We start from the raw sequence: 27515 nt of genomic DNA on the forward strand, positions 1-27515 counted from the left end.
TATCGTAACGAATTTAGGTTCCAACTATCAACCTACGTCATTCAAATGACAAAACTGACTTCAAGACATTTGACATAGCCTAAAAATAGCATTGGAGGCCCACTGGCCACGCGCCGCCGCACGTGCCGCCGCGGGTGGCGGTCGGCCGCCCCAACTCGCCGGAAAATCCAACTATTTCCAAAAATTCTCAAACTTCACAGAAATGAAGATCTCAGTGAGTGGAGCAACTTTCATACCTTCTACGAAGTCCAAAAGTGGACGGAAGATGGTCAATTTTGCCCATGAAGCTGGCGGGTGCCTAAAACTTCCCGACGTCGATTCGTCGTCTACGGTGGTCCAACGGGGTCAAGGTTGGTTGGGTTTTTCTCCTGGGATGATGGGCTACAAAGCCCAAGTGGTGGCATCGGCCATCGCTTTGCCGATTTGCCGGAAAATCGAAAAGGGTGGCCGGAGCACCATTGATTTTCGGCAACATTCGTGGCCTCAAACCGCTCCATACCATGGTTAATCAAGGTGGTTCTTGGGTGGGTTTTGTAGAGGGAAATGAGAGCTTCAAGATGGTGGTGGTGGCATCGAAAAACTCCACCGGAGTTGGCCGGCATCGGCCTTGGAAAATGGGTGGTCGTGCATGTCGGATCACGGTTTTGGGGAAGCTGCCAGCTTCTCTCTCTCTTCTCCTAAATTTCTGATTGCTCCTCCCTTTCTTTTTGTCGATTGGTCCCTTATTTTCTTGCTTAAAAACTGATTGGTTAGTCTTCCCACAAGGTGGGAGTTCAAATAATTTAACTACCTTTAAATAACCAATTTCAAACGTCCGTAACTATACCGTTATAATCCGGACGCGCAAACGGCTTTCGCCTATACATTCGTATCAACGAGTACTACGAGGATATGCTAAAAGAATAAGTCCCACATCTCTCAAGTCGATGGTCAACGGAAGTCAAAGTCCTTACCTCTAGGGCAATTTCGTAAATTCACGCTTTTAAAATAAAATAAAAATGTAAAATTTGGAACGGGTTGTCATATTTGTAATCAATGATTTAAGACCTAAATTGAAAAAGAAAAAAAAAGAAAAAAAAAAAAAGAAAATGATACGATCGGTACTTTGATAACTATTCTGCATACGGATAATCGCTAAAAACATAGCGACTAAAATCGCAAGAGGTCGCTATCTTCGTACCGATCCCTCCCTTTTCAATTTTTTTTATATTTTATTTTGTTAATGTTTCTTTTATTTCTCTTACCATAACAACAAACTATCATATTCGTGTTTTTCAAAATATATTTTTTTTTGTGCAAAATATATTATAATTCATTTTTAAACATTTGTAATCAATGACTTAAGACCTAAATTGAAAAAGAAAAAAAAAGAAAAAAAAAAGAAAATGATACGATTGGTACTTTGATAACTATTCTCCTTAAGGATAATCGTTAAAAATATAGCGACTCATTTAGCAAAAGGTCGCTATCTGCATACCGATCCCTCCCTTTTCAATTTTATTTTGTTAATGTTTCTTTTATTTCTCTTACCATAACAACAAACTATCATATTCGTGTTTTTCAAAATATATTTTTTTTTGTGCAAAATATATTATAATTCATTTTTAAACATTTGTAATCAATGACTTAAGACTTAAATTGAAAAAGAAAAAAAAAGAAAAAAAAAAAGAAAATGATACGATCGGTACTTTGATAACTATTCTTCTTAAAGATAATCGCTAAAACCATAGCGACTGATATCGCAAAAAGTCGCTATCTTCATACCGATCCCTCCCCTTTCAATTTTTATTTTATTTTATTTTGTTAATGTTTCTTTTATTTCTCTTACCATAACAACAAACTATCATATTCGTGTTTTTCAAAATATATTTTTTTTGTGCAAAATATATTATAATTCATTTTTAAACATTTGTAATCAATGATTTAAGACCTAAATTTAAAGATATTTTTCTATTTTCTCACTTGAAGATCGAATTTATTTTAATATATTTTGCACAAAAAAAAAATATTTTGAAAAACACGAATATGATTTGGTTTTTCTATACTTAGTTTATGCAGAAGAGAGTTCTGACGTGGAAAACCTTACTGAAAACATCTTCAACATAACTCTTCAAGGCAATAGATGAAGCCAAAGTTTCAATACAATTTCATGATGATCGATGTAAATTGAAGATTTTGTAGATAGAGGTGTAAACTTTTGAGAAAGACTTACAATCTTGAAAACAAAAACTCTTTCATTTTGCATATCCTTGCACATTTAATATTTGTATTAGAATAGTAGTGTATGTATTATTTTTTTATTAGGCTCTTATTTTCGAATGTAGATATAGTACTTAAACGACAAATGTTTTAATGTTTTGAAGTAATATTTATGTGGCAATGTGTGATATGTGCAAATTTAAAAAAAAATATTTTTTTTTCTTAACGGGTCATAACGGGTGTGACACGACACGACCCGTTAAGATAACAGGTGTTACACGAAAACGACAGACACGACCCGTTTGCCAGGCCTATCGTTGGCGCATTCATCATAGAAACTCCAGCTTCGTACTATCATAAACACCATACATTTGCTATGTATTACGAAATTTTCCTTTCATCTTTTGCTTTTTCTCATCAAAAAATTAAGGTTGAACTCAGCAGGCTTTGTGGTTCGAAAATCTAATGGAATCTTTGAGAGAAGGGTGAGATTGTTAACTTTGGGTTAATGGAGAGTTGACAAAAATGTTAATTTTGGGCTTGAATTCTAACGAACTTCACCACAAGGATTTAAATCCGATTTTTTTTCACCACCGGGGTAATCTTCTGTTTATCCTATCATCACGGGGACCATTAATCCAATTTAGCCACTAAATTATATTGCATCAAATGAACGAATATATTTTTTTGTATTGACAAGGATAGATATAACCGTTAAGAGATGGAGAATCCGTTATCCGGTGGGTATGATTATGGATAATTACGATGATTAATTTGCGGTTATGGATATGATTAATTTTCATGGTAATTGAGATAGATATAACATTTTTGTCCCGAAATCGAACCGTTGCCATCCCTATCACTACCACATGTTTGTTTGATACTTTTTCAAAGTGAGACTCTTCATAAACACTCTCTGCTATCTTATGTTTTTGGTACAATACTTTATAATGTTTGCATGAAAATTATGCTAAAAACATTTGATGGCAAAGAATTCATTGATAGTTCCACTTATGAAAGAGTTTCCATAACATTTCTCATTTGTATATATGATGGGTAATGCTAGGGAGACTAAATTTGAATACAAAACTAATAAACTAAATGTTGTGTCACAAATAAAATGAGCACGTTTATCAATGTTTAAGTAATAAATTAATCATCAATTTCTACATTCCTTAGTTTCTAAAATTTTATCTCCAAATCTAGTCTCCTAACATTACCCTGAATGAAATCTCTCTAATTTTGAGATTAGGAGTGTCAGCAAGATTCTCTCGCCATCGCAATTCCAGCAGGATTGATTGGCAACTGCCATTAACTTTAATTGATTATATCATTACACTTCTCTTTGGGCTTTTGCCCTTTTTATTTATTATTTACTTAACAAAAAAAAAAAAAAAAAGTTAACCTCGGTATACTATGTTTATTTTATTACACAAATCGAAAGAAATTAACAAGAAGAAGCAACCCACTAGCAAGGAAAAGGTGGTGTGAACATTACTTTAGTCTAAAGTAGGAGGGGAAATCGCACTATTCATATGAACAGGGTTTTGGACCACATTTCAGTTTATTTACGAAGCTGCCACTATCTCTCTCTGCCGCTGATCTTGATGCCGCGTGTTGATGATCGTGGAAAGGCAGGGTGCGATCGTCACTTTACCATTCTCTTCCTCCCCTCTTTCTCCCTCAGATCATATTCTCTTCATCATTCTCTTTCTCTCTCCCTCAGTTTCAATCTGCTCACCTAAAATCCCCAGATCGAACATCATCCATCTCAAATAAAAAAACCTTCCCCCTTTAAAACCTATAGAATCAGCACTCATGGAATAATCATGGATTTTTGTTTAGGTAATTTGATTTTTTCCTCTTCTGTAATTTGTTTTTGTTAGTTTATTGTTCCTGAATTTTAATTTTTCTGTTTTCTGACTTGGAAGAGTCGACCTTCAGGTGATAAAATCATGATGTGACCATCACATCTCAAAACGATGAAATCGCACAGGGCTTTGTTGATTTCTGTCAACTCCAACCACGACCAGTGTCGGGTAAGCTATCGACTACCCCCTCTTCATCTTCTTTTTCTTCTTCTGCTTCTCCATGCGCATTCCAGTTTGACTGTTTGTGTTTTGGATGCATCTTGATTTCCTTAGTATGTTTAGACGGTTCGGATGCGCCTAATAAACCAACCTAATTTGCCTCGCGCGTTTAGTCATCTCCTTCCTTCGTCTATAACCTCACGCAGAGACAGAGTTCCCCCAAAACCCTAAACGCCCAAAGGTAATTTTGTTTAATTTTTCAATTAGTTTTAATTATCTGGCGAATCCCTAGCATAAATTCATTCTTTTTCTACTCTAAATGCGTATAATTTTTTGTTTTAATTTTTTGCAGTATTGATCACAAAGCTACGGAGCTGAAATTGCAAACGTTATCCATGGCTCGCTTCAAAAATGTAAGCTTGAAATTTTTAGGTTCTGTTTGGTTGTTGAGAAAACTGAATCAAAGAGGGTTTCTTTTTTTGTTAATTTTCTCGAAAACATAGTTGATTGTTGTGTTTCTGAAAATTTGAAAACAGAAGAAGAAGGTGTTTGTGAAGTTGGTTTCGACAAAATGATGTTTGATATGGTTAAACATATATATTCAAGATTTTGATCTCTGTGTGATTTGGCAATACTACTTTTCACCTAATATTCCTCTCTCTCTCTCTCATGAAGTCGCTGATTGCATTAAAAAAAAGGTTCCCAGTTAATCAAGTATAGCCGAAAAGGGAAGCCAAAACTTTGTCCATTCAGAATTTCTACTATGAGTAATTTCCTTTACATTAGGATATTGGATTCATTTCATACTAATAAGTTTTTTATCTTACATCTTCTTCCAGCCGCGTATCTCCACGATCATTACTAGATATCTTAACCGCTTGAATGGCTTCATTTTTCGTATCTTTAACAGGATGAAACCACACTAATCTGGTTTAGGGATTTAGGGTTTTTGAGTTAGTTTTTGTGAAGGTCATTTTTTGATTTTAGGCACACTATAATCGATTACGGGTTTTGGGATCCTAAACACTTTGAAATGGTTCCAGAAAAGACATCTTTCTAAAGGCGAGTAGTGACACTGTAAATTTCCTCAACCAATCTTCACTGGAATTTTCTCCGTCATCCTATATATTGCAGCATTAACACATTTGATAACAAATTTTCAGTTTCTGGCCACTTAAGATGGCAGGAAAATGGACACAATAAATTATCCATGGTCTTTATCATAGCTGAAAATTGGAAAGTGCCTGAAATTATTAGTTATTAAACTCTTCCTTTTTGTTTGAAATGCAGGTGGTGTTGGACAAATGGGATAAAAGAAATGGTTGTTGACTGGAAAGTTATCTGAAAATAATGGAAAGAAAATTTTCTGCATCGTTATTCTTTAATTGTATGATAATGTTTTCAATGTTTTAGATTACATTGATCTGTATTATTTTAAAGAATATATAAAGATTAGTTTATAGGTGTATGCACTTAATATTGGATATATGGTATTTTTCAGGTTATTTGACATACAATTGCATATAATCTCAATTTTCTCCTGCAGATTTTATCTGAGCTTCGGAATCGTTGAAAAATTTGTCTAAATAATAAATTAATTGAAATGGTTATTAGTAATGAATGAGGTGTTTACTGTGTTTTTTTGGTGTGTACAAAGCCAATGGTATGTTGCTAACGAAGGCAAAAACAAGATGCAGTTTGCTGCATATAGAAACGGAGGTTAGTTTGATTCCAACTCCTTTTTTTCAGTTTATTTGAATAGAAAATTGGTAAGTTCGAGTCCAATTTGATTATTTCTTGCTTTTCTGCTGCCTGTCTGCTGTCCCCCTTTCTTGCTGCCGTCCATTGCTGTAAAAAAAAAAAAAAAACCATTTGCCAAACCCACCAAAGCCACAAGAAAAGACAAGTAGAATTTTATATTCTCTGCCCACTTTTATTCATGATTGTTGTTGGCTTCCATTTTTTAGAAAGGAAAAGTCCTGCTCTTCTTGGACAGTACCATCTTTCTCAAAACATGGATTCGGAAATACATCTGACAGAATTTATTTTGAGTCTAAATTATTAAATTAGGAGAGCTAAGAAGATATTAATAACTCTGATTTTCTCTTTTGGCTACCACCTTGCTCCCCATTTCTCTTTTTCCTCCTGCTCTGCTACTTTTTCAGTGTTACAACCTCTATGCAAAAAACACATTGTATGTGTTTTGCATGTTTTTGTTCATGCTTCTATTCTTTTTTGTCATTGTGGTGACTCTGAATGGAATTCTCAGTTATCTATTCCTCTACAATACATGATACATCTTATTTTTGTTCATTGACAGATGACGCCACATGCTTGAGATTTTTATGCCATCACTCTGTTGGTTCTTTTGTGATTGTTATTATTTGTTTTAAAATGTGTATGATGTGTGTGCACAGATTAGAGCAGAGATCTATGATTTAAATTCAAAATAATCCTCACATCAAACTTAGTTAAGTTCAATGTTGTTTTTTGAAACTTTGTATGCTGTTACCAATAACATTATGTATTTAAATCTAACTAATAATGTTAAGTAATAAAACGACGTAACAAAACAACATTCATTGAGACACGCCAAAAACAAGAATCTTCATTAATGTTATTAATAAACCAATCAATATTTCATAATTTTTTGCATGTAAGTGTACTAATATCGATCCAAAGCCGCATGGCCTACCTGTGTGGTCAAATCTTTTGATATAACAATCACTCGACGTTTTCAATGTACATAGCATTAATCTTTAGTACATTAATTCAAATAAAATTGTGGCTCAAGGGAACAGTTAATGATCCACATGGCATCAAAGTATCTTACTCAATTGTATATTACACATGTGTATTGCATTATGTGTGTGCGAATACCTTTTTTCACCGTCAATCTATATTAGTTTTGAATTCTGAGTTGATTTAACTAACATGTTTCTTTTTATTTCAGATTCATTTGGTTCTCGCTAAATGAATCAAAGATCATAAGACTAGAACCAATGGTTTCCAAAAAAGGTTGGTTCTTGAATATTTTCATTTATGCTTTTTCAGTTCTTTGAATGGACTTCCTATAATCCAAAATGAGCTATTGAACAACTCTTTTGCTACATTGTGTTTGCATATCAATATTTAGGCTAATAATTGAAGGATGATTCTTTTTTGTTGAAAAATGTAATCTGAATTCTTAAACTGTGGTGGTTAATGTGGTTTTTAGGTGAATTTTTCGGGTGGGGGAGAAGGGGTGGGTGGGGGCTTTAAATTGTTATTCTCAATTGGTATATAAATATGTGCAAATCATGGATATCATGGAAGAATTCAAATGTTTTTTTCTGCATTAGGTTGGAGAGCATGATCATTTTCTGTTTACACATCACAAAGTTTGTTTTGAGTACTTCTCACGCCATTGAGGCACAAATGTTCTTCCTGCATTAGTTAATGTTTTTTATATCAAAATTTAATAAATTCAATTTTCTTTTGTATCCAAATATGTATTAAAGTAATTGTGATTGAAGTTTGTTTATGTCTGCTTTCCAAGATTTATTTTTTGTTTACATGTCGTACTCCGTTTATGAATGGTTTTTGGTTAACTGAAAGAATGCTTTTCATTCTTGGTTTTCAGGACTTTATCTACCGTTTACAAGTCAACCCCATAATACCAAAGTACAAGAGAAGCAAAGATTTGAGGTGATTTTTGCTCTAACTTATTTAGATTTTATATTCTGGGTTAATTATCAGCCGGATTCTGTTGCTAGATTTAGAATTGTAATTTGGTACCACTGCTGCCACCTGCCGCTTCAGTTTTCACATCCAAATGCCACAAAATGCTAATTTTAAATTCTAGGTTATGGGTAAGCATTATTATTTGGAGGCACAAATTATTTTCAGCCGCTAAACCAAGTTCTAAATCTTTTTTTGTGTAGTTTACATTAGGCTATCCAAGCCCTATTTTAAATGTATGATTGGTTTGCGTGAAATGAATGAAAAAGAGAGTCAGAATACCCTGTGAGATGACTGATTCCAGAAACCATTTTAAATAAAACATATCAAAAGTGTTGAACGGAGAGCTAAAAGATTATTTGGATGGAAAACAGATTTCACTTTGTTTTCTTTACTCAAAGTGCTTTTATTTAATCCGGTTCTGTTTCGGTTGCGTAGTTCGTGGTTCGCAGCGACTAAGAATTGTTTCCTAAGAAATCTATTGAGCTAAGTTCTTTTGGTGGGAAATTAGGGTTGCTGATGTTAGCAATGGATTGAGTCTTTCTGTTTGGTATGATTATATCTCTGAACAAGCATTAATAAATAGAACGATTTTGATCAATAATTTTATTCGGTCAAGATTCAAACTCCCATTGTAGAGCAAACTATAACTCAAACTCCCATTGCAGAACAAACTAGAAGTCAAACTCCCATTCCAGATCAAACTATGAGTCACACCCCCATTTCAGAGCAAACTGGGAACGAGGAGAAGCAATAGGGCATGGCTATTTCCGGGGCATCGGTCGTTTTGAGATTCTGGTGTAATTAGGTTTGAACATTCTGCTCCTCTGCTTCTTGATTTATATATATCTCGAATTTCTCTCAATTGCTAATGGATTTATCTTCTTGGGAAATTTCAGAAAGTCGGGTCGTGTGAGGAAGAAGCTGGTTTGTTGCCATTTTTAGGTATATAATTATGTGCCCTGATAGCATATTCAAAGCCTATTTAGTTATATGGGTTTTTTTATTTATCTTTCTAAAGCTTTTGTGCCTGGATTTTAAATATGTGATTGATAATTACGTAGCACGATAATTGTCAAGCATTTGATCGTTATTCATGAATACAAAATCTTCATTCACAAATCACAAGTATATGATGAGCTATTTAGAAATTCAGCATTTCCGTCATCCAATTCAATAGCATTGGGGATACTATGCTAGAATTCTATTACAGCTCCAGTTAAGAGATGTGAAGCATGAAGAATATCTCTTTAGGAAGTGTTAGCTAATCTGGTTAATTGGTCAACGAAATTAGCCATTTCTGTCATCTAGATTGGATAAGCTAGGAATAATGTTAGAATGATTGGTCATATTCGTCAGCCCTACGTTTTTTTATTGCATAATGATGGAATTGACACGTCATTTAGTCATAGTAATTGATGTAATAAGTACGTATCAACTGCCGCATTCACTCATCTATTCTTCTCTTCATTTAGGTAAAATGTATCTTATTCGTGCAGTTCAAGGTGATGCATTCAAGTCCCGCAGCAACGCGCGGGCACATTTTCTAGTCAGAGCCAAAGTCAATGATGGATGAAGCCGATCCGAATTGAGGAACTTGGAGGGAAACAGGGGTAAAGGTGGAAGAAAATAGGGGGAAAAGATGGAAAAGGTGGAAGATGGAAGGAAACACGGGGAAAAAGTGGAAAGTAGGTGGAAGGAAGGAGGAATCGGAGAAAGAGGAAAAAACCAAAACTCCATCTCTGTATACTATATATTACATAAATGAATTCAAGGGAAATCAATTCTTGCAAGAAGCTTAACATAATCTGCCAGGATGGATTCGAGACTGTCTAAGGCTTCTAAAACAGGAGATATCCAGCTCTTGCACCAGTTGATGGCAGAGAATCCACTTCTGCTCCATAACCTTGCCCTAACTTCCATCGAGAACCCGCTACATGATAAACAAGTAGAAATATAGTTAAAGTACAAATGTGATTGTAATCCTAATTATATTGTATTCCTAACTTGTAGGGATAATATCTTGTTGTGCAAGGAATGTAATTGTATATATTCTTATTCACATATCAATGAAATAAATTTTTAGCCCATATATCTTCTTCTACATGGTATACAGAGCAGGTTTCAAAACCCTAGCTTTTCTTTAAATTTTTTTTTCGGCAACCTTCTTTCTGCCATTCATGTTCTTCCATGATGGGAGACTCTGATAGCAGTACCCCCTTTTACCTTCACCATTTTGATCACCCTAACCTTGTTCTTGTCTCCAAAAAATTAAATGGAGATAATTATACAACCTGGAAGTGCGGTATGGAGATTTCCTTGAGCGCCAAGAACAAACTTGGTTTTATTAATGGCGATATTGATGAGCCATCCTCCTCCGAGGATCCTGATATGCACGCTGCTTGGCGCCGCTGCAAAAACATGATTCTTTCTTGGCTTCTTCATTCTTTGGAGCTGGATCTTGCCAAGTCCGTCCTCTTTTCCACCACTGCCAAAGTCGTATGGGACGACCTTTGCGAACGGTTCTCCCAAAGCAACGCCCCCCCATCTTCCAACTCAACCGTGAACTCGCCACCATCTCCCAAGGTACTTTCTCCGTCTCCACCTATTTCATTCGCCTCAAAGGCCTTTGGGACGAACTTGCCTCGTACAACGAACATTGCACCTGTTCTTGTGGCATAAAGAATAACCGGCAACAACTTATGCAATTCCTCATGGGGCTTAATGAGTCTTTCACTGCTGTTCAGGATCAAATCTTTTTTATGAACCCTATTGCCACTGTTCGCCAAGCTTGTTCCTCGGTTTCTCATGCTGAAAAATAGTGCTCGTTGAGCTCCCTCCGTTCTGCAGACCAACCTGCAGCCATGACGGTTCGTGGATCTTCCGTGCTTCCTCTAAACATCTTCATTTCCACTGCATCTATTACAACTATGACTTTCATAACCTCGAAAATTGCCACAAACTTCACGATTATCTTGTTGGTCATCATCTGCATGGACAACCGTAGAGGCCACCTCGTCGCTCCTCCACGTCCACTGCATCTGCTGGTTCTTCACGCAGCAATGGCGCTGCCAATCCTGCCCATAACACTAACAATGCTAGTCTTCAGCCCAACAACAGCCATCAGGCCCGTAATTCTACAGTACTTCATTCAACTCATCACGTGCAAGGCCAGCCCACTTTGCATGATGTGCAGGTTGCGATGCCACACCTCTCAGCTGAACAACATTCTCGTGTCCTTGCTACCCTAAGAGACACCGCAGACTCTTATTCGGCTCTTCAGGCCTATGCCGTTTTTAGTGATGACTTCCAAAGTTTTGTTACTCGTAGTTTCTCGTTATGGTCAATTGATCCTTGACAGCTGAGCTACAGATCATATTACTTATTTCGCTTCATGTTTGGTTAATACTTCTGCTTTGCATTTGCCACCTGTTTCTTTGCCTAGTGGTGCTACCGCTCCAATTACTTTAACTGGCACTCTTCGTTTAAATTCCTCGGTTAAATTGAAAGATATTTTATGTAGCCCTAATTTTAAAGTGGATCTTTTATCGGTTGGTAAGCTTACAGATGGATTATCGTGTTCCGTAACATTCCTTCATTCTTGGTGTGTTTTGTAGGACTTGGTTTCAAAGGTGATGATTGATGTGGGTAAGCGACATGGCAATCTATATTACCTCGTGGCCCTTGCCTCCTCTATCCCTACACCTCAACCTCTATGCAACATCATCACCATCTCGTCCTCTTTATGGCATAGGCGCCATAGTCACCCTTCCTCTACTCATTTACAAGCTTTAGCTTCTAGTTTTCTTAATTGTTCTTTTGATTCTAGTCATGTTTGTGATGTTAGTCCTTTGGTGAAACAAACTCGTCAACCTTTTGGTTTAAGTTCAATTGCAACGACTTTTCCTTTTGCTTTAATTCATTTTGATATTTGGGGCCTGAGTCGTCAATTTTCCCTTTCTGAAGCTCATTATTTTTTAACCATTGTGGATGATTTTTCTCGCTTTACGTGGGTTTTTCTCATGAAACATAAATCAGATACTCAACAATTAATCAAGGATTTTGTTGTTTATGTCAATACCCAATTCCATACTAAAATCCAATGCATTGTACTGATAATGGAGGAGAATTTTTTTCTCTTCATAATTTTTTCTCAGACAATAGGGTCCTTTTTCAAACATCTTGTGTTTATACCCCTCAACAAAATTGTGTTGTTGAACGAAAACATAGGCACCTTGTTCAAACTGCTCGCACCCTTCGATTCCAATCTCATCTTCCTCTAAAATTTTGAGGTGAATGTGTTCTTACAGCTACGTATCTAATAAATCGTCTCCCTACCTGTCTTCTCCATAATAAATCTCCTTTTGAGGTGCTTCATAACAAAACTCCAACCTATGATCACTTCCGCGTGTTTGGTTGTCTAGCCTATGCCACCACTGTCATTCCCACCACTAAATTTTCCTCTCGGGCACATCGTTGCATCTCCCTTGGTTACCCTCATGAACAAAAAGCATACAAATTATACAACCTAGACACTTATCGCACTCTGACCAGTAGGGATGTAATCTTCCATGAAGATTCATTCCCTTTTGCCGTTAACCCCACCTCTACCCCATCCCCCATGCCCACACTGCATCTTCCCTCTCATCTGGACATGTGAAACCCCGCCCTAAACTAACTGTAATTTCATTTAACAGGAATTATGAAATTACTTTTTTGTCCCCTATCCACTACCCAATCCGGTTCCCTTTTTGGATTTCCTCCAAATTCTTCCTTCCCATTTGCTCACCACGTGGCAGCTCCCTCCACCTCCACCATTCTTTTCTTCTTCTTCTTCTTCTCTCTTCTCCCCTGAGCACTCTCTGTCAACTCTCACTTTTTGATCTTTCTCATTATCCCCGAGCTACACACACCCAAAAATCGAGACAACGACACGACAACAGCACCATCTCCGGCGTTGACTCTCTCTCAATCATCCTCCGTGAAGCATATAGAGCACATCAAACTTTTCTGGTGAGCCCCATGGCTTTTGAGCCAAAATCCAGCTAACTCCGGCCACCTCATGACATGATATTGGTACGAATCTCTTCCTTTAGGGTTGAGAATCGGTGTTGAAAGGAGCTCGGGAAGCTCCAGCCTTCCTTTTTGTCGAAACCAAGTCAAAATGACCTAAACCCAGTAACCCTTGAGCCCAAACCCAACTCAGCCCAAAACTTTTTCGAAGCCCAAGCCCAAACCCTAGTTAAACCAAACCCCAAACCCTTTGAACCCCAGGTCTTTGGGCCGTACAAGCTTGGGTTTTCGGCCCAAGGAACCCAAGCCCATGATGGCCTTGGTTTTGAACAAGCTAGCTTCTCTGGTGCCTGGTCTCCATGCCGTTGACGTTGACGTCCCGCTTGACATTCTGCGTAAGGACGAGCATAAACTTGAACAAGTTGCTTTAGGTAGAGAGTTCCATATAAGTCTCGGAAGAACTGTTCCGATTCGGGTGCACCAGATTGATTCCTTGGTGACAATGCTGCGGCAGAAGCTTCAGATTCAGAAGCGGTATGGTTTCATCTTACATTTACATTCTCTTGTCTGCATTGCGTGAATTTAGTTATGTTATTTAACATAATTCTGTAAGCCTACAAATTTATTGTCCATTTTCGGTTTAACTCATTTTGTTATTGTGAAACAGGTATTGGATTGATTTTAGCAAGTGGGAGGTTTTTGTTAACGATGATTAGACCCGGACCTTTGTGTCAATCGAAGTCATTGCTGCTGGGTTAGCTGAGGTATGATTGCTAGCTTTCTCTCTTGGTGCAATTCTAAATGTTTTCAGTTGTTATATGGGCTTAAGATTTAGTAAGTACTTGCCGAAAGTCATGGGATTTTGAAATATCGATATCTTGTTTGCTTATTAGCTTAGATTGTTTGGTCTTCGATGCACTTGTAGCATGGAAAACACAAACGAAAACTAATGCATGTTATGCTCATGGTTTTAACATGTGTTGTCCTGGCGTAAATCATGTTCCTAATCCTGTCATGTGAGTATAAGCCTATGAAACTTAGGGCACGTTTGGCGGGCCGGACAAGATTGGAATTGGTATTTCAGACTAGTTAGGTTAGGGTTGAACTTGATAGGTTAGGTGTTTTGTCTAATGATTGGTGTAGACTGTCTCAACTAGACTAGGAACGATGGGATTTAAAACGTGAAACAGATCTGCGACATCCCAACGATGACCTGCCCACCCAACAACTCCGCTCGTGACTTGCAACACCACTTGTACCCTCCATGCCCCTTGCGGCCCGTCAGAACACTCTGATATCGTGGAAGAGTGAAACGTGGTTACTAGAAGCATACCTGTTTTCGTATTAATGCATGGTTGAGTTAGCTTTCATTGTCTACAAGTCTGAAATATTTCATCTTCCATTGATTTCAGATAACAAAGCAGATTCAAGCTGTGAATGATGTATATAAGCTTCACAATCTTCCTGAATTTTACAAGGTTCGCTTTTCCGTGCTTTTCAAACTTGAAATTACTTACTGAATATATGACAATATATTGGAGCAAATGATTGTGCCTGAATACTACTCATTGCTCAAAAAGCTAAATCACTTCATGGGGCGTTGGTGATCACAGGATCCGCGCCCTCACATCTGGGTAGCTTGGGCATTGGGTGACATCAGCAATTCCCTGAAGAAAGTGGTCGAAGAAGAAAGGCGAAGATCTACCATCGGAGGATCGTTACAGAAATGTATTTTTACCAGTAAATTCACTGGTATCGAATGTAGGATTGGTAATAAAACACACAAAATATGTAAATTTTCTGAAGAATAATGTAGCCATTTAACTATAATGTGAAATTCCGAGAATATATCGCTGAGCATTGGATGAGAAGACATTTCTTCGTTGGTGTCGAACTTCATGTCGAAGGTATTGACACCAGTGTAAACGCCATCATCCATGTAGATGGTAATTACTTCCCAGCAACTAAGGGTGTCGGAACAACCTTGCACGCAGCCTCCTGTAGATTACTCAGTATTGTCTCAGTTTCTCCAAACTTGAATGCTCCTGTAAACCCTCTCTTGACCTTTCCATCATCTGCGATTACCGGAAAGCCGGCTTGGATGTCGCCGTTGACCTACCAAACTTAAAATACCGACGAAATGTTGGGAATACTTCAGTGTACTACTCGTTTTTGTATGCGAGAGCTCCACCTCTATCGTTGTAACAGCATCTGACGCGGACTAGTCCTTCATTCCCGTTACTCTCTGCCACCTACACTTCGAACTTGGCGTAATGGCTCCCGGCCTCCTCTCTGGTGAAATTGAGAAACCCCGGAGCTGGCGTGCCATCAAGATTTCCGTCGTGTCTGTAGCGAAGTATTTGCTATCGTGGGTTGGTTTCACCACCATAAATCTTGGCAGAGTAGGCATTTTCATTCTGTTGTCTGTATATCTTGATATTATAAGTATTTGTTGAGCAAAATGCATGCAAAGTTCAGGTTATGTTTATATGTGTGTGTGTGTGTGTGTGTTGCCACTTTGCCACTTTTCCAACGTTTTCTCCAAAATTGTAGTTTTGATTCCATGCACAACAGCGATACCTCGAAAGAAATTGATTCTTCCCCAGAAAGATGTTTTAAAACAAAGTTGAACAGGGGAAGAAAACTTTTGAATCGCAATCAGATGTCTGGTCAAATTCTTGAACGGTTGATGTATACAGAAGTTCCTTGCTTATGACACGACTTATGAGAGGATGAATGTATTGCATTTGCATCAAAAGAAAGAAAGAAGGTTGTAAGTGGTAAGGGAACGACTACCGATGGAACTGCACTTCTAATCAAAGGGATCGATCCGAGGGTCGTGTTCACTTGCCATCGCCATTCCAGTGCAAAGGCATGTCGGGCACATTACCTGCCACATTTACAGACGCAATGGTAGATATAGCTGCCATTTGGAAGTCACCTCTCAAAATTTTGCTACTAAATTAATCTTAAACTTCATTTCCAGTGCAATTTTTTTTCTTCCGAAATGTCTTTCACATGCCCGACAAATACAAGTATCAGTCACCAAGCTTGTGAATATAGTGCATCTAAGCGGCAGGCACGAAAAGGAATTTAGTATGCAATAAACATTCAACGAACATAATTAGATGTCTAACCTTTCCCGCTCCTGAGCAATTTGAACATCTTTCAGTTTTTGGCAGAGATAGGGGTTGGTTTCCGCCATCAACTGTCGATACTGGTTCAGTAAGAACAAGGGTTCCAGTGCTGGAGCAACGAGCACAAGCAAGATATCCTGTATAAGTATCAATTACACAGGTAAGTTTACATACGAAACCAATCCGAACATATCCATCGCATATATTTAAAGCTACAGTACATAGAACTAAAAGTCAGAAACATAGGACATTATCACACCAGTTCCAAGACAATATTTGCATCGTTTATGCTCCTGCTGTTTCACATTGTTTATTTCAACTACCATCAATGCTGAGATCACTCCGACTGCTCCTCCAGAGAATGACGCCACTATGGGATCAACTTGACTGCAATTTGAAAGTATAGGAGATCAATAAACGAAACTCGTAACCACATAGTATCAACATTATTTAGCTTCGTTTCAAGAAAGATGACATCCTAGGTTTTTCTAATGTGTAAAAATTGAGGATCCTTGTAAAATTTGACTATATCGGTTCCCAAAGTATTTGATTCCTACGTTACAGACGGCAAAACAGTAACAATCGAATTTAAAGATTCATAACACGATAGATGGTACAAAATTTCAAAACAATAATTACTAGAGAACAGGAGGGTTAATAGCCTGAGATATGAACCATACCTCAACTGCAACGGCAGATGCATATTTACTATAAAGTCTTTATATGATGTGCCTCCTATTCCCAGCTTCAACTCCAACTGAAAGATGTAAAGTTAATTGTAGGCAAAGAGTTACAAACATAACCGAATCCATGTTTCATAAGCAACAACTACACTTATTTGATATGTTTCCTCATTTTTTACTTGTAAATTTCGAACCATATTGTCGGAGCAGTAAAAGAAAATAATGTTTATGATAACTGTTAAAACTAATCACAACAAGTTAATGCGTAAATAACTTACCGAGGGTGCTATGAGGCCCCCGAAAAGGATAAACCCCGCAATAATTGAATAACAAACAGCATAATACTGCTTAAGGTTGTCTGAACTCTGCACGCAATGCATTCACCTTGTGATTAATACTTTGCACAAACACTAGTTTTCACAATTTTTTATGAACCGAGAAAAGGCTACAACAAAATATGGCTAAAACAAGTCGGGGATATGAAAATACATGTCTTCACAGGGGCAGCGGCTTACCAGGGGAGGCAAAAATGGAATGAATGATGGAAAACTAGGAAGTTCGTTTTCTTGATCTTCATTTACCGCTCCAAGCTCTGCACGTTTAAGCCGCTGTTGTATCCTCAGCCTGCGAACCTACGCATATCGAAGCTCATTCTTAAAGAACACATTTCTAATGGCAATTGGAGAGTAATTTAAAACATCCTAAACTGAGAAAGTGGTAGAACAAGAAATTGCTCTCACCTCCTCCATATGCAAGAAAATTTTGTTGCGCCGACTCCGAATATTATCTTGAATTTCCTGAAGCTTCATTGCGGCAAAGTCCTGCACTGTTTCAGGCCCCTCTATGATACAAAATCTGCACAATTAAGCATGTAAAAACTAAAAATTACAGGCTAAAAAGCAATTTCCGTATCATTGTTGGGTTAATTAACATCAACAGCAGATAAATCACATGGGGTTTTCGCATAAAGTTACAAATTTTCAAACCAGTAAGCTGTCTGCAATCTCATAAATTTCACAGTGCAAAGTAACAATACAAAGCTTGGAACATTATATTTCCATTTTCTGTTAATTTCCAAGAGAGAGAGAGGGGGAGTACCCGGCGGGGTTTGCATCGGCGGCGGGATTGGGATCAGAATCGACAGACGGAGCGAAAGAGGAGGAGTCGGGCTCCGAAGCCATGGCCAGGGATCGCCATCTGGAGCTGCTTGTTGATATGGGGCTTCTTGCGTAGCTGAATTTGGAGCCGGAGCTATGCAGTTTGTACGGACAGCACCGATTTACGGGGAAAGAAACGGCGAAAAGTCTGCCGGAGCAGAGCATATCTCTCTCTCAAACCAGAAGGCAGAGCTTTCTGTTTCTCTTCAGGTTTCTTTCACTGGTAAATTCCAGAGAAGCAGAGAAGAAGGCTCCCTGGGAAATGGCAATGGTGCAAGTGGAGACAAAACAAATGTAAATCTTGAAGCACCGAACATGTGCAGAACACTTTTCAACTACCGAACTCTAGGATTAGGGGAGAGAGAGAAAGTGAGTGACCGGCAAAAAAAAAAAATTGGAGGGAAGCGGCTGATTCTTCTCTCTCTCTTTTTTTTTTTTCTTGTTTTTCAGGAAAAAAAAAAAAGATTTTTAGTGGACCTGGTGTTATTAGATTCGAGTATTATGTCACATTTAAAATTTAGAAAAAATTAGAATGTCCTATATCCTTTTTATAGTGGTTAGATTAAACATTCATCATTTTTAAATATTTGATTAAAATGCTTAGTAACTAATTGCCTATAATATAGAAATTTAATTTCGAATCTCCTTCTACTCATTAAATGATATTTTTTTAATAAAATAAAATAAAAAATTAATTAACTAATTCTTCATTTCCTTATTATCAGTATTTTTTTTAAAAAAAAAATTATCTTTTTATTAAAAATGTCTCAATAAAAAGTCTTCAATACATTTTTTTTTTCATGTATCGATATATAAAAAATATACTTAAAACTTATGGTACATTTGAGAACATAAGTATCAACTTTTGGTACATTTAGATTTCAAATATACCGAGAAACCAAATGTACCAAAAATTCAAATGTACCATAATACCAAATGTACCTATTGTTATGTAACCCTTTTAGTACGTTTAGATTTCAAATGTACAGAGAAACCAAATGTATCATAAAACCAAATGTGCCCATTGTCAAGTAACCCTTTTGGTACATTTAGATTTCAAATGTACCAAAAGGCCAAATGAACAAAAAAAATCTCAAATGTACCACAAAACCAAATGTCTCTGTCACATCCCGGCCCGGATGGGACCACTTCCCGGACCTAACTCCACTACCGTAGCACGATATTATCCGCTTTGGGCTTACCATTCCCTCACGGTTTTGTTTTTGGGAACTCACGAGCAACTTCCCAATGGGTCACCCATCATGGGATTGCTCTAGCCCCTTTCTCACTTAACTTCAGAGTTCCTACGGAACCTGAAGCCAGTGAGCTCCCAAAATGCCTCATGCTAGATAGGGATGAGAATATACATATAAGGATCACTCCCCTGGGCGATGTGGGATGTCACAATCCACCCCCCTTAAGGGCTCGACGTCCTCGTCGGCACACACGCGACCAGAGTTAGGCTCTGATACCAAATTGTCACATCCCGACCCGGGGCGGATCATTTCCCGGGCTCGCTCCACCACCGTGGCACGATATTATCCGCTTTGGGTTTACCATTCCCTCACGGTTTTGTTTTTGGGAACTCACGAGCAACTTCCCAGTGAGTCACCCATCATAGGATTGCTCTAGCCTCCTTCTCGCTTAACTTCGGAGTTCCTACAGAACCCGAAGCCAGTGAGCTCCCAAAAGGCCTCGTGCTAGGTAAAGATGAGAATACACATTTAAGGATCACTCCCCTGGACGATGTGGAATGTCACAATCCACCCCCTTAAGGGCCCAACGTCCTCGTCGGCACACCACGGCCAAGGTTAGGCTCTGATACCAAATTGTCACATCCCGGCCCGGGGCGGAACCACTTCTCGGACCCGACTCCACTACCGTAGCACGATATTGTCCGTTTTGGGCTTACCATTCCCTTACGGTTTTGTTTTTAGGAACTCACGAGCAACTTCCCAGTGGGTCACCCATCATGGGATTGCTCTAGCCCCCTTCTCGCTTAACTTCAGAGTTCCTACGGAACCCGAAGTCAGTGAGCTCCCAAAAAGCCTCGTGCTAGGTAGGGATGAGAATATACATATAAGGATCACTCCCCTGGGTGATGTGGGATGTCACAGTCTCTATCAGATAACCATTTTTGGTACATTTACATTCCAAATGTACCGAGAAATACAAAAAATCAAATCCATTACAAAACTAAATGTGTCCATATTATAGGTAACTAGACGTAGCTATATAATCAAACAAATCTTTATTATGCGATAGGTCTTCTAAATAATAAAATCTGACAATTTTTTTTTATAAATATTCTACTATATTCACAAAAAAAAAGTAAAAATTATAACAAATAATAAAAAAATGCATAAAGATGAATAATAAATGCATAAATATAGGGATAATAGGAAGAAAAAAAAACGAAATGTCTAGTAGAAGTCATGAAAAACTAAATTCTAAACAAAATTGAACTTATGTGAAAAACTGAAATTAATAACCAAAATTTTAGAAAAATGTGTGATCAAATTTTCAAAAGGAGTGTATGTTTAATCTAAAAATATTAAAAAACGAAACGCCTATATCAAAACATCCCTAAAATTTATTATAGGATTATAAACGTCGAAAATAAAAGGTTAAGTGTGGTGATTGTTTTTTAGATTTTAGAGGTTTTGTGCGTTCGAACATTTTATCTTTTTTAAAACCATTATTGTTGAGAAGGTTACTTGCCTCATACAAACATTTTACATTTACTTAGAACTAGAAAGATAAGAATTGTAGATGATGAATTGCTTTAATGATGATGTTTATTTTTTAACTCATTATGTTTTGAGTTTAAACCTTTTTCTCTCTCTTTGATATATATATATATATTAGTGTAAAATATCATTTTTAATAATACAATAAAAAAATTAAAATGATACACTCTCATCTATATATAAAGCTAATGGAAAAATGTGAATAGTGATTTTGGTGTTACCAAGCTTCAACAAAAATATTTGGATAAAAAACTTCAAAGGTATCCCAAAATAATGAATCAAATAAGGCAGATGTATTTTTATTATTTTAATAATTGATTTTTTTTTTTTTTTTTGTGGTTTGTTTGCTTTTTTTAAAAATAAAAATAACTAGTACCTCACAATAGGCTAACAATAATGTGATTTAATTTTTCTATTTTTAAACACGTTCAAAACATTTTAAGAGGCGTGTAATGCCGATCATAAAAAAGGTCATTGGCATGCGAATAATAATGTGATTAAATTAATTGTCAAATGATTTTTTTTTTTTTAATAAATGATATTATCTACACTAAGGGGGAGGGTGTGGGCTTAGCCTCACAATGGGCTAGCTATAATGTGATTCAATTAGTGGTTTTATTAAATATTATTTTCTCTATTTTAAACACGTTCAAACATCTTAAGAGGCGTGTAATGCTGGTTATAAAAAAAGTCTTTTGCATGCGGATAATAATATAATTAAATTAGTTGTCAAATGATTTTTTTTTTTTTAACAAATGATATTATCTACACCAAGGGGAGTGGATGTGTGAAACACCCCGACCCAGAAAGTCCACTTGGACCCTGAATCGAGCTGTGCTGACCGACACCTGGAAGGTGACGAAGCCATAAAATGTGATAGTGTATAAAAATTGAATGAATTTGAATCTAAAAGTGTCTAAATACCAGAGTGCGCTACGAGTGTGAGCGAACCCATTTCCCACGCGATGTCAGAGCATAAGTAAGGTACAGTAGTGTGGGTAAGAATCATACCCTCAAAAATATCCATCAATACTAAGATTCGCCACAGATTCTTGTCGATATAAACTCAGCAGTTAAAACCTGGAGGGCACCAAATAGAAGATGTGAGTAAGCAATAAAACCAAGCTTCCCAAAGTTACTACCTCTCAAAAAGTAATGCCCCTAAATGTAAAACCCGTATCGTTTTCCTTAAGACAGTACAACATATATACAAATATCCAAACCATACTCAGAAATGACCAAAACCACGATTTGCCATCAACTCCACCATACATTAATAAGTAGGCCAAATGAACTAAATCAATACAAAGTGATATATCAGTCAGAGTCATCTAAAATGACTTGTACATCTTATCCATATCTCATCAATCATGGCTAGCATATAAGTCAGAGTCACCTATAGTGACCTGTACGACTTATCCATATCTCATCAATCCTGGCTAGCCAATAGCTCAATAAGTATACCTGCACACGAGTCGGAACCACCTAAAGTGGTCTGTACGACAGGACTGGGTGTAAATAAATACGCTCAAGTGCTACGATCACGTGAAGACTGGGCTAATAATCGCGGGTCACCTACGAGTCGGAACCACCTAAAGTGGTCTGTACGACAGGACTGTGCACCTACCTTGAATCCAAGGTGAGCGTAAGGTGCGGGAGGTGAACATCACGTGAAGGACTGTGCTCTGGCCACGGGCGGGAGCACTAACACCGGGGTGCAGGTTTATGAGCTCTCAATGCATCTCAATATAACATGTGCAACTAATGGCAACCAGTACGACAGTATCGAAGTTGCCTAACTCATAACTGTAATCATGCTATAACGCAATCGATTCAACTATTACCATAAACTCACCTGAACTTACCTGGGTGTCCTGAGTTCACCTTTGCACTTGAAAGCATTCCCAATAATTATATGCAAGTAATATACATATGGATATATCATGATGCAATCTACTACTTAACCATGTCGTAGCATTTTCAATTATAAATAATATGGTGTGAAGTGTACAATCAGTAACGCCTACTCCCAAACTACTTATTTTCAGGGATAATTATCCATGACAACCAAATTAACTCTAATTTAACTAACTAATTCACAAAACTAAAACTTGCCTTTACAAATTTCCTTCGCATTACTCAATTTCCCAAGCAAGGCTTTTGTCTCAAATATTTTATGGCTGCATCTAACGTCTCGTTAGACTGCCTACGTACCCTAGACAGGGATCAAGCCATTCGTAGTTCATATAGTACTTCAAGCATTCACAATAAATATGTATGAAAGTAATATGCCTAATCAATTTAAAAGTGTCGATAGAACTCTCAATAATATGTACGATAAAAAGGAAAAGATGCACTCACCTGGAGTCCACGCTATGATTCTCTAGCGCACGCATCGAGACGTACTGAATGATTGGTCCCTGTGACCAATTATCAAATCACATTTCAGAACTCTTATCCGTAGAATATGTAATTCACATAAAACACAACCCCAACAACATTCTAAAATAGTTTGATACCCATTGACCACAAGTCAACCGTCGATCAAAGATCGACGGTAGGGTTTACAACCCTGTATAACTTGACCCGGAAGATCCGCATATCAGATTTCCAATCCGCAACTCCCAACGATCCACAATATGTTTCTAGAATAACATATTAAACTTTCATTACGATCCAACAGTCAGATCTCCGCCAATTGCCTAAAACAAGTGGTCGTGAACATTTATTTTACTAACTTACAAATCCAATTCAGGAAGATCCGTAAGTCGGATTCCCGATCCGTAAATTCCTATAATCTTTAAATATTACGTATTATAATGTATTCAATTTTGGTGACGATCCAACGGTCGGATCACCGATTCACATTTTATCAAGTAACGTATCGTAACGAATTTAGGTTCCAACTATCAACCTACATCATTCAAATGACAAAACTGAATTCAAGACATTTGACATAGCCTAAAAATAGCATTGGCGGCCCACTGGCCACGCGTCGCCGCACACGCCCCGCGGCGGCCGACCGCCGCGGGTGGCGGTCGGCCGCCCCGACTCGCCGGAAAATTCAACTATTTCCAAAAATTCTCAAACTTCACAGAAATGAAGATCTCAGTGAGTGGAGCAACTTTCATACCTGCCACGAAGTCCAAAAGTGGACGGAAGATGGTCAATTTTGCCCACGAAGCCGTCGGGTGCCTAAAACTTCCCGACATCGATTCGTCGTCTACGGTGGTCCAACGGGGTCAAGGTTGGTTGGGTTTTGCTCCTGGGATGATGGGCTACAAAGCCCAAGTGGTGGCATCGGCCATTGCTTTGCCGATTTGCCGGAAAATCGAGAAGGGTGGCCGGAGCACCATTGATTTTCGTCAACTTTCGTGGCCTCAAACCGCCTCATACCATGGTTAATCAAGGTGGTTCTTGGGTGGGTTTTGTAGAGGGGAATGAGAGCTTCAAGATGGTGGTGGCGGCATCGAAAAACTTCACCGGAGTTGGCCGGAATCGGCCTTGGAAAGTGGGTGGTCGCGAGTGGGAAAAACCCACGGGAAAGCTGGGATATTTTTTTTTTTTTCTTTTCTTTACTTTTTCTGATTGGGCTTCACCTTAAATAACCAATTTCTGATTAGGGATTTAATTAATCAACATTAAACCTTGAATAACCAATTTCGAACGTCCGTAACTATACCGTTATAATCCGGACTCGCAAACGGCTTTCGCCAATGCGTCCACATCCACGAGTATTACGAGAATATGTTAAAAGAATAAGTCATACGTCTCTCTAGACGATGGTCAACAGAAGTCAAAATCCTTGCCTCTAGGGCAATTTCGTAAATTCACGCTTTTTGAATAAAATAAAAACGTAAAATTTGGAACGGGTTGTCACATTGTGACATCCCACATCGTCCAGGGGAGTAATCCTTAAATGTATATTCCCATCCCTACCTAGCACGAGGCCTTTTGGGAGCTCACTGGCTTCGGGTTCCGTGGGAACTCCGAAGTTAAGCGAGAAGGGGGCTAGAGCAATCCCATGATGGGTGACCCACTGGGAAGTTGCTCGTGAGTTCCCAAAAACAAAAACCGTGAGGGAATGGTAAGCCCAAAGCGGACAATATCGTGCTACGGTGGTGGAGCGGGCCCGGGAAGTGATCTGCCCCGGGCCGGGATGTGACAATTTGGTATCAGAGCCAATCCTTGGCCGGAAATGTGCCGACGAGGACGTCGGGCCCCTAAAGGGGGTGGATTGTGACATCCCACATCGCCCAGGGGAGTGATCCTTAAATGTATATTCTCATCCCTACCTAGCACCAGGCCTTTTGGGAGCTCATTGGCTTCGGGTTCCGTGGGAACTCCGAAGTTAAGCGAGAAGGGGGTTAGAGCAATCCCATGATGGGTGACCCACTGAGAAGTTGCTCGTGATTTCCCAAAAACAAAAACCGTGAGGGAATGGTAAGCCCAAAGCGGACAATATTGTGCTACGGTGGTGGAGCGGGCCCGGAAAGTGATCCGCCCCGGACCGGGATGTGACATGTGCTTAACCTCAAAATGGACTAGCAATAATATGATTCAATCAGTTATTTATTAAATATTATTTTCTCTATTTTTAAACACGTTCAAAACATTTTAAGAGGTGTGTAATGTCATTCATATATAAGATGATCCTAACTAGTTCAATATCCATCGAGTAAGATCAACCAAATTTTGATAATGTCTGGTTATATATCACAACAATGTCTTGATTAAAACGAGATAATCAAGACCACTATTTCTTCTGGAGAACTCAAAGTTCATCTTCCTCCCTATTTGTGATTTCAACCAAAACATAATAGCGGAAGCAAGCATCACAAATGAAATAAAAAATATACATATATAATAAGCATGCATCTTAAACTCCATGATTTTCACAATACAATAAGCATAGGCTTCCTTATGAATTCATAAATTAAATCAATATGCATTCGGCAATGTCAATTTGTGTTGTACAAAAATATAGACAACAACTCACATAAGCTAATTTGTTTATCATCCTTGTATATGGATGACACAAGCAAATTCTCAAAATTTATAGCTTGACATATATAATCATACAAGTAAATTTTTAAGGCTAAGATCAATATATATTGCCACAAAATCTAATTTGGGTCAACTAATGAAAATAAGATCGTTACAAAATAAAACCCAAATTACACCAATGTATACAGATCCGCCATATATGGACAATAACGATTCTACCCAAAACATATCTCACATATATATATGTTCATTCATATGTTCATATATTTTATTGTATGCATGCATCAATATGCAACGTATATGCACGAATGTTATCTCCATGTACATATTCAATTAGCAAGAAATTCCCTACATGATACTCGAACCAAAACTGATGCATTTAGTTTATGTATCATAAATAGGAACAATGCCATCCAAATTCCATTACTTTAATATTTAGAACCACTTAGTCATTAAGCATATATACTTGCCAACATTCATTTAGACAATACCAATTTATGGAGTACACGTGCAGTCAAAATGATTCCATCCCAAATTGATATTCATCATATATGTCCCAACACCAAACAGACAAAAGAGAACAATAGGTGTTGTATATGAACAAGTTTTATCCTCCACCAAGACCAATTTTTAATCATAACCATAGACTCTTTAAAAATAGAAGAGTATATATATAGACCAAATGCTACACTAATTTATTTATTTATTTATTTTTATGCAGCAAAAGATGATTTCAAACATCTCACATAAATCACAAGTTGGCATCTATATAGGGATTTCGAGTTTAATCATGCGTTCACAATATATATAAATAAACAGTCATACTCAAAATAACAAAAGCCCTAATTCATCATGCTCTAACTCATCACACTATAATCATGCATAAAGAGAACAATTAATCATGCGTGAAATAGTGGATTGAATTACCCGAATGCATCACTGGACCCATATTCGTCAACCGAATGCACTTCCTCTGCTCCAAATCAACGAAACAAATTATCCATCAATGCTCGAGACCCATCCATGTGGATTGCCATCACCAAAGTTATCGGCCAGAATCCCGTCGACACCAATTCCCAGAGAAGGACAATTCTCATTCAGATTTCAATAAAACAAGAGAAAACAATAGAACAACGAGCGAGTTAACGTCAATATGTGATCTGACCCAACTCTCAGATCATATAAATATGAAGGACCAGACGTATATTCTCAATATGCAGATAACATGATCTTTGTTCAATGGTTCTTAATAACACAATTAGCATATCAGAATACAAGTTTATTCATTACACTAATAATACAAGGAGGATTAATAAACCAAAATTCTCTCTATCTACAGACATCATAACCATCACAGCGGAAGCAATAATTTCGAAAATCAGAATTATGATGTTTAAGAGAGATGTATACTGCTAAATTACTTTACTTATCATCAAATAAGCAAGCATGAAAAAGTTCTCTCAACCCCAGATTGAGAAACACGGGTTTCTCCCCTTCCAAACTGACAACGGTAAAAATTTAAAAATAATGAAACTCTCTAGCTTCTGCCTTTTATGCAGCCAACAGTCAAAATTAAACTAAAGTTATACCTTAAACGATGTCATATCACTTGTCTTTAAAACCAATTGAACAAATTTGTCCTCCAAACCAATTCACTATTGTTTTTTTTTTTTTCTTTCTTTTACAGATTTTAGGAACCAATTTTTGATCGAATTTAGTTGTTAAATTCAATGGCTCTGATACCACATGTAAGATTAAACTAGACTTAAAAAGATTAATACACTAGCCAAGAACACAAGGATTAATCAACCAAATCAAA

General features: G+C 37.6%; 1 long non-coding RNA gene and 2 pseudogenes across 2 annotated transcripts; 2 read left to right on the forward strand and 1 right to left on the reverse strand.

Annotated features, from left to right (window-relative positions):
- The first annotated feature begins 3887 nt into the window (after positions 1 to 3887).
- LOC137733698 (uncharacterized) lies at positions 3888 to 10019 on the forward strand. Of its 2 annotated transcripts, none has more exons than XR_011068520.1 (10): positions 3888 to 4044; positions 4131 to 4238; positions 4344 to 4470; positions 4582 to 4642; positions 5520 to 5948; positions 7183 to 7247; positions 7852 to 7916; positions 8618 to 8757; positions 8849 to 8894; positions 9425 to 10019. It is a non-coding gene; the product is annotated as an uncharacterized lncRNA (long non-coding RNA). The 2 variants fall into 2 exon arrangements; XR_011068521.1 differs by having other exon boundaries at positions 9449 to 10019.
- A 3256-nt stretch (positions 10020 to 13275) lies between these two features.
- Positions 13276 to 15319, forward strand: LOC137733692 (uncharacterized; annotated as a pseudogene).
- Positions 15320 to 15324: 5 nt separating this feature from the next.
- LOC137733683 (protein ORANGE, chloroplastic-like) lies at positions 15325 to 18256 on the reverse strand (annotated as a pseudogene).
- Between the last annotated feature and the right edge of the window lie 9259 nt (positions 18257 to 27515).

This window comes from Pyrus communis, chromosome 5, assembly GCF_963583255.1.
Source record: "Pyrus communis chromosome 5, drPyrComm1.1, whole genome shotgun sequence".
NCBI lineage: Eukaryota > Viridiplantae > Streptophyta > Magnoliopsida > Rosales > Rosaceae > Pyrus > Pyrus communis.